Source organism: Pelmatolapia mariae, linkage group LG12 (assembly GCF_036321145.2).
Source record: "Pelmatolapia mariae isolate MD_Pm_ZW linkage group LG12, Pm_UMD_F_2, whole genome shotgun sequence".
Classification (NCBI taxonomy): domain Eukaryota; kingdom Metazoa; phylum Chordata; class Actinopteri; order Cichliformes; family Cichlidae; genus Pelmatolapia; species Pelmatolapia mariae.
In genome coordinates this window covers 37,675,474-37,684,496 of record NC_086237.1, presented here as the reverse complement: position 1 = coordinate 37,684,496, position 9,023 = coordinate 37,675,474, and positions in this window count along the sequence as shown.

Here is a 9,023-nt window from a genome sequence, read left to right as displayed (position 1 = left end):
GATGTTCTGATAAAGACTGAGGTGCAGGCGCAAAGCCGTCTTTATTATGTGAGTTGATGGTTATTATATAAACCTGGCTTTCCTTTGAGTGTTCCTGGGTGTTTCTCTCTTTTATTTTTTGTATGTTTTTTTTTTTTACATGATTATGCTTTCAGAGACAACACAATTTTTTACACTGTTTTTTTTTTTAACTTTGTTTTAAAGACAATCATCATATTAGAAAATATACATAAACAATCTTGATTTTACTTTACATAATACTCATAATACTTTATTTAGCTTTAACAACTGGGATAATTCGACTCCTGAAAGTAGATAAGACACAAATCATTCCAGAGCAGGTGCCCAAGCGGACTGGACCATGAAAAGTACAATGACTTATATAATGATGATGATGGCGTATAATTCATATAAATAATATATTAAAACAAATTATCCATCCACTCTCTTTCACTTAACCAATTCAGAGTCACAGGAGGTCTGGAGTCTATCCCAGCTGCCACAGGGTGATAGTCTGTTGTAGGGCTAACACCGAGAGACAGACAGAGATTCACACCTATGACCAGCTTAGAATGGTTGAACTTAACCCCACTAACTGCTTTGGACTGTGGGAGGAAGCCAGAGGACCCAGAGAGATGTCATCAGGATTCAACTTTTCAGATTCCCGTAGACTTGCTGCTGTAGGCTGAAGCTACTGGTGGACTTCCCATGATGCACTGAGACCTTCTCCTTCACTCCCCGTGTTTTATATACCTTTGTTTAATACAATGAACTTTTTTTCTTGTCTCTTCTGTTGTTGTTTCTTATTTGTGGTCTCTCTATGCTCCTCTTTTGTCTCCTTCCATTTCCCTCATCCCCAGTCAGCCTACCAAGGCTTCTTCCTGGTTGTCTTGGTGGTCTTCCTGTTAGAAGAGAATTCTTCCTTTACACTTTTTCCAAATGTTGCTCATAGGGGATCATCTGGTTGATGGTACTCTCGCTGACAATGTACAGTCTTTACTTATGCAATTTAAAGGTAAAGATACCCCCACAAACTCTACACCAGTGGTTTCGGGTATATATTTTAGGACACATTTCAAAAAAGTGACTGACTCCTCAAAAAAGTCCCATCATTATCACTTCAGGTTAAGCTTTGTCCATTAATCTGTTCAAACATCTCCTCCCTCCACAGACACAAATCATCAGCCAGTCACAGCTAAACAAGGGCAGCGGGTCATCTGGCATTAAGACTGACCCTGAAACTGTTTGCAAGGCATGAAAGTGCAACGAAACTGTCTGACTTCTAGGAAATAACAAGTTAAGCTCAAACAAGGATAAGACTCACTGATGGGAAACAGTTGTGCAAACCATAGACGAGTAATGTTTAACACCTCTCAAAGAAAAACAAAATGATTGGCCGGGATTAACAAACATTCTTAGAGCTTCTAACTGAGCCTAAAATGTGATTTTATGGATTAAGGAAAGTTTGAGCAACTCTGAGCAAGGAAAGGAGCAAGAGTTTTATCTTCAACACAAAAAGTAATGACAATGATCTAATAGTTAATGGTCATATAATAACCAGTAAAAATAACACGACTTATCATACAATCTCTGTTTACACTGCATACTGCAATTATCAAAACTTTCATGCAGTGAACAGCTCTGTTGAATAAAGTGGAAGCAAGACTCCGGCCTGTCAAAGGTTAGATTGTTGTAATGGAGTGAAGCAAGAAAGCGCATAACACAGAAATACTTAAACAGAGTACATTAAAATTGTACTTCAGTAAAGTACTTGAGCAAATGTACTAAGGTGCATTCCACCACTGCTCTGATCCATGCTCTCACTCAGAGTGTTGGGCACTCTCAGATTAACAGTTTATATTTCAGGGGAACTCAGGTTAAAAGGCTCTGAAAGATCCAAGTCATCATTCCTGTTCTGTTTGCATATTTCACACTTCAGTTGTCCTTTCTTGTGGTGAGTGCCGTACTTTCTGCCCTGATTGAGACGTTGAATTCAGTGAGAGAGCTGATGAGACTGACCCGTGCACAATTTAATCTGTAGCATTTAACAGCATTGGAAAGCTTTTCCCCTTATTTTGTATTTACTATTTGCCTGATACTAAACATTTTAATGTGAAATAATACTTTTTCACAGTGTGTACATGTATACATTAATCAGTTGTTTCTTTATATTCTGTTGATAGATTTATTTAATACTGAAAGTTTTTGAGACATTTTAAATAACCAGTGCGACACCGACTCTGTCTGTCTTGGTTTCTTTCATATTACTGTTGTGAATTAATCACTACATGTTAAACATCAACATGCCAGCTTTGTCCATTCAGTTCGTTTTTTCATGTTGTATAATAATCGGAGCCTCTGAAGCAGCTCAAGCTAATTTTACACTACAGGACACAAACGGTCCACTTTGATCTTAAGTGGCCTGGAGCAGTGAAACTCCCCTTTCTGCTAGTGTAAAACCATAATATGCATTTAATGAACTTAATATAAGGAAAAAAGTACAATTACAAACAGAGGTCTCTTTTTTCTACATGATAATGTCATGCTGCTGTAGCAAATATAAGAAATCCATCAGCATGACTCTTTGGACAAACAAACAGAAAACGCTCAGATTTCTGTAGTAAATAGTGGAAAAAAGGGAGCTTTTCTGAAATTTTATTGTTTGTCTCTAAACATGATATTTTGGTGTTGAATGAATGGGGAAGGTGTTTATCAGTAGCCAAAGCTGTAAAACTTGTGAAAATACACTTAAAATTCCAAAATGTATACCTTCCTTAACATTTTCCAAAGCCGTCCTGTTGACTGGAGTCTTTGCCGGGTTGACTGTGGCCCCCGGGCCTTATGTTTGACACCCCTGCTCTAAAGCTTAAACAAGATAAATTTTATCAGATTCTGCAAATACTTTGTTTGCTCTCTTGGAGAGGAAACACTGGCAGCATGTTGTCTCCTCTGCTTAACAAAACTTTCAAAGCTCTTAAAATCCTTCCTACCTGCTCCTAACAGGTTTCCACCTGAACTCTTCTGGGGGCAAGGATGCTTTGGGAATAACATTTATCTTTACCAGGATTTACCATTCTAACTTTCGGGGGAAATTCTTAGAAAGGATCGTGATTAATAGAGTTTTTCTTAGAATTTCATCAATAGGAAGCTTTGTGAGCCTTCCTGTCCCTGAGCATAACTTTACCACCTTAAAACCTGAAGTTAATGAAATCTGATAAGACAAGCAGAACAATGGGTCCATTAATGGACACTCAAGCCCGAGTAAGTGCGTGTTTTCTCTTCTCAGAAGGGGCGTTTAACACGTTTAGGGTCAAATCATCAGTTTTTTTATTTGTTTGCTTTTTTATTTGTTTTATTTTTCACTTTTACTCCTGGTGCTCACAGTTCTTATGTCCTTCATTGACCCTGTCTCTACCTTTATTTCTACCTTTCTTATTTTGTTTTTATGGAAGAAGCTTTGAAGTTGTTAAAGTCTTCTTGCTCCTCACTAGCGGCTCAAGTTCAACCAAAGAAATACTTAAACTCGAACGTTTCTGCTACATTTATATTTTGGATATCAGTACAAAACACACAGGATTTAGAGCTTTGTTTCTATATCAGATATGCATGTTTTATTGGTGTTTCTGTGATCTGTGCTCAGGTTTGGAAAAGCCCTCTGGTCGTCACCGCAGAGCTGTTATACCTGTGAGGAAAAAAGTAGCAAAGATTTTATTTTATTTTACGCAAATCGTCTAAAAGTTTATTGTAATAGGTGGTTACAGCTGGCCTTTTCTCAGTCAGTCTCTGTGGGGTTTCACCTGGAGAAGTGGGAGGAGCAATGAGCGGGCAGTCCTGTCTGGCTGAACGGAAGCGAGGAGGAGGAAGAGGAAGAGGTGGTTCTGTAGGCGGAGTCCTGGCTGTGGCAGAGACGTTCTCGACCACAGAAACACAAAGACTCCTCAAGAGGAACCACGGGGATCCCCGCCAGAGCTGCGTTCTGAGCAAGAGTACCATAGTTAACAAAAAGTGAAAAGTGTGAAAATTAGTTTAGTTCACTGACATAAAAATACAAACTGACTTTTAGGAAAAGGGGAAATGAAACTGAATCAACGGGAAAAAGTTTTTGTTTTTTTGTTTTTTTTACATTTACATGACTTTCACAACAAGCCCAAGGAAGCTTTTGCTTACTGAGACTGCATTATATACATGCCTGTGTTTATACTTTATACTTAATTAATTAAAAGCACACACAAATATATATATCTGATCTGGACAAATACCAAAACAGCCCTGGATTCCTGATTAAATAGCCAGTATTAAAAAAGATGACAATTTGAAAGCTAACGTGTAACAAGCTTCAACAGGAAAAAGAAAACTATAAAGAGCAAACTTACTCTAAGTGAAACTTCATAATAGATCCTACGACTTTCCTGACATTCCTCACGTAATTTTTCTGTATTTAGGGTGTAATTTTCAACTTAATATGACTTGCACCTCTTAAGGTGGTTTGTGGACAAGAGACATTGTAATCGTTAGGCCTTTCCCATTCAAGCTGCTCTTGATTGCTCCTTTAGTCACAGGGGTCACCTGAGTTTTACACCAGATGCCCTTCCTTATGCAATCCCAAATGGATTTGTCTCCTACCAGGATAAAATCAGGGATCTTTCATTTGTTAGGTGAATGAGTAAACTACCACACTATGGAGCTGCTAGACCTTTGTCATAAAAATGTTTTAATTGTTCACTACATTAAAAAAGCTTACATTTTCCTTTAAAGCATTAAGCTGTTAACCCTTCTACTGGTAAGCATTTTTGTGTAGAAAAGTTATGCGGTAAATGTTGGGAAATTACACAATATGTCAAATACTTTATTATGAAAATATTTTTCTAAACTTCCACCCATGCACCCTATTCTGCTTATCTGGTTCAGCCAGCTGCCATAGGGCAACAGACAAACTCCACAGAGCCAGATGATGGAGTCGTCCTTAGTTTAAAAAACCCCAAAGCAAATATAAATAAAAAAAAAAAAATACAAACCAATAATAACATTGCTTCTGGCATAAAGAAATCTGATTGGATGTGCTCTTCTGACTGACACCTGCCTTCATCAGGAGTCTCCGGTTCTTCATGTCCTGCTTCCACGGCATCACGTAGAGTTTGGGGATCATTGGATGTCGGGCTGAAAATGTTGGGATGTGGCATGATGATCGTCTGGGAGTAAATAGTACAGGATATGAGGTGTGGCTTTTGGGCACTCTGGAGCAGGATTCATGAAGTTGGTTCAGTTTATCTGCTAGTTTGTAAAGTTTAGAGACAACTAAAGGAGCTGCAGTTTTGGTGCTGCTGCGCTGCAAAGACTTTGCCACTTAGTTTTAGTAAATAAGCCTGAGGAAATGGAAGTGCAATGCAATCACGTAGGGTCTTTTTTTTTTTTTTTCTAAATTAGTCCCAGTAATCTCTACTGACTTAAAAGAACTTGATTTAAAGTTAATAATGAACTTCCTGCTTCCTTGAATATAGTTTCCTTTGGTTCTCAGACCCCACTCCACCCTAATACAGTCTGAAACACTGGGAGATGGTTGCAGTTACTCTCCATATCAGCAGAACTAAAATAGATTCTTGAAATAAGATAATGCATCTAAAATACATTCAGAAAAAAAGGGGACATTTTCTGATTTTACGCATATTTTTGTACAGAATTTATTTTCGGTAACAAACCATTTAATGTACTAAATAAAACAGACTGTATTAACTTCTTGTATTATTTGCTGTTACACTGAAAAGCGGGACTCATTTGTTGAATCGGACTGTGCAGAATGCTGGTTGGAGAAAGGAAGTAAGTCTGTGCATTTAATAACACTTTACAGCTCTGTGTTCAGTGTGAAATAATCAGAAAATGTACTCACTCCTGCTGGTCAGAGGTCCCTGTGTCAGCCATGTTTGTTGACTGTCAGAGTCACCATAGAAACCCTCATTCCCCCCAGTGCATTATGGGTCTTGGGTAGAATTACAAGTAGACACTTTGGGGCTGTTTGTGTAACTTCAGTCAGTGATGGAGAAGAGCAGCGTGTAATTTCTGTTTACTACATCACATAAACTGTAACTCGGGAAAAAATAAAACACCACCAACTGAAGCTGTTTGAAATGAATCTTTGAGGAAATAAATGAAGATTTAGCAACTGGACAACATACAGTAGGACTGATGGTAAAGAAGAAAAATATTAATGTGTTTCCCTCTTACAGCTTTCACATCATGTGTTTGTTTGCTGTTACAGTATGGTCATATCGTCATTTTTTAAACTTCACCTGAGTGTTTTTGTCCTCACTGTTAGATTTTGGAAACCAGATACCCCAAGACAGGGATGAATCTGGCTGATCATCACACTGCATGGCTGTTGTGTCTTTTTCATTTTAATAGGACCATAAATCACGAATTGAACATAATGCTGGTGTTTAATAACACTTAGAACTAGTGACTGAGACCATAAACTAACCAGGGAACCGTTTACTGTGGTCACAGAACAAGGAAGCATGGGGTTATTTTGCCATAGACCTCTATGTAATCTCATTGTAACCAGTGGTGTTTCCCTTTGGGCTCTTGAGCTTTGGCTTTACTTTTTTTAGACTCTAAAATGACACTCAGCTTTTATTTACAGTTTTGCACAGAAGTTAATCCAGAGTAATATTGGCTAAAATTGGTAGCCTTTAACTGATCGGCCCTGGACCCGGCATGCTAAGGGATTGATTTTGGGACTAGCTATAAAAATATATGCACACAACAAATAAACCTTTCTAAATATCTGTAAAAATGTAAGTAAAGTTTTCTGTAAGTTAAGTTTGTTTTTTAAAGGTTAAGCTAAGTAGCAAGTCGGGTAGCAATGTAGCGACAACCTCTAGAAGACAAGGAGCTGATCGACTGATAGGCAGAAGATAGGTCAGAAGTCAACTAGCTAGTTATGTCACAATCTTTCCCTAATATAATATAACCATACTGAAAGATATAGCCTGCTTACTGTACATTTTCTCTCAATAATGCCCCATCCATGAGCATTTTATAACAGGCTTAGCTTGTTTCCCTACTGTGGCTAAAAAATCAGATTGCAATTCTGTTCCCTTAAAAACAGATTTTTATGTGTATCCTTACATGTTGTAGGAAAAAGTGTTGTTTAGGAGTAATGAGATGTGCCAGGCTCACACTAAAATAGGCATGCCACACAACTGAAATATACAAATCATGGTGAGAGGAGGGATTTTTACATAACTAGCCCTTGTCATTGCACCATTTTGTCGATTTAATTAATAGTAGCCTAAATGAAAAATAAATACCATCAATACCCATCATGACATCATAACACAGCAATTTATAGTGCAACATTATTAAAAATCATATTTCTTATAACTAATTTCAATTTAAAATGAATCTTCAAAATCAGTCTTATTTTGTGACTGACTGGAGTTCTTTCAGCTCCTCTTTTTGCACCTCTGATGGCAGGAAGAGTAAAACGGAGAAGAAGAGAAGCTATGCAATCTGAGAAATGACAAATGTTTTTGCAGTAAATGTAGCTGCACATAATAACTGTATGCTAGTACTGTTCACTATCATAAAGTTAGTATGTAAAGAGTAACTGTGAAGTGTTAATGTTTGAGGCAACCCGCAACATTTGGTGCCACCCAGTGGTCATATTAAGAACAACGCAGACGACAGCACATCCCACTGGAACTGTTTCGTTTCACAATTCACAAATTTAAAGATTATTTTCAACAGAAGATTTTTTTCCTGTGTGCAATTAATTTTTTTTGTTAATTCTAACCACAAAGTGTTTTATTTTAGTTTGAACTATTTCAAGCTCACATGTAATTTATTTATTTTATGTATTTTACTAGGGATGAAGTAATGGAAGTAAATGTGATTTTTCAGGAACAAAACGCAAACAGAAAGACAAAAGGGTATAAATTAAATTAAGAAAGGAAGGTTCAGTTTCTAAGAAAAGTCTTAGAAATGAAAGAAATACAAAGATTAGAAGCCTTGGTTTTTATGGCATTATAGCACTATTTTATGTTGTATTTTGTTAATTACACATAAGAAATGGCAGTGAGTACACCACTTAAAAGTTGGGCTTGCTTGGTGGAAAAATAATCAGAAACAGTTCCACGCCTGTCGCCAAAATGAACAACCTTGGGCTTCAGAGACACTTGTGGAAGAATCTTGAAATACACAGTGATGTTTATTTATAAAATTAGTAGTAATCCCAAAAAGTTGCATTTTGCAGCAACCAAATAAGGACAAATGCAGTCTGCATTACAAATTTCACTTCATTTTGACCATTTAAAGATATCAAATTACCTTTATTTTTGGAAGAATCTACTTTACACTCAAGCGGCAAATTCTAGGACTGAAAAATTAAGAAACAGAATTTTCCAGTAGCTGCAGTTGCTCAAGTGGCCAGATGAAACTAGTTCTAAAAGTGAGTCAATTCCAGTAGACTCATACTTTCCAGTCTTCCAATTTTGAAGCAAAAATAGAAATTTTACACGTTCTCTGTGGATAGCTTCTACAACTGATCCATGTGGATAGTGTGTCAGGGGTGTGCTGTGTTTTACAGGTGTCCTGACACAGGAAGTTGCACCTGATGTCGCCTCTGTCAGTGCACCCCAGGGTGGCTGTGGCTACAATGTAGCTTGCCATCACCAGTGTGTGAATGTGTGCATGAATGGGTGGATGACTGGATGTGTAAAGCGCTTTGGGGTCCTTAGGGACTAGTAAGGCGCTATACAAATACAGGCCACTTACCATTTGATGTCTGTCTGCTAGGCTTTGTTCTTCACTAATTCAGTTCACTGAACTGGACCTATCCACTGTGTTTGTGCTGTTTGTTCCTAATTGCAGGTGCCTACATCTGATAACTTAGCACTCTACCATGTCATTCTAATATGCTCACTTCTGTCTAATAAAAACAAAAATGCTAAAGCTAAGGCTTCATAAAGTGGTCCAAAACCAATTGGTGACATCATCATCATGGTAATGTTTATATTAAATATACAGTC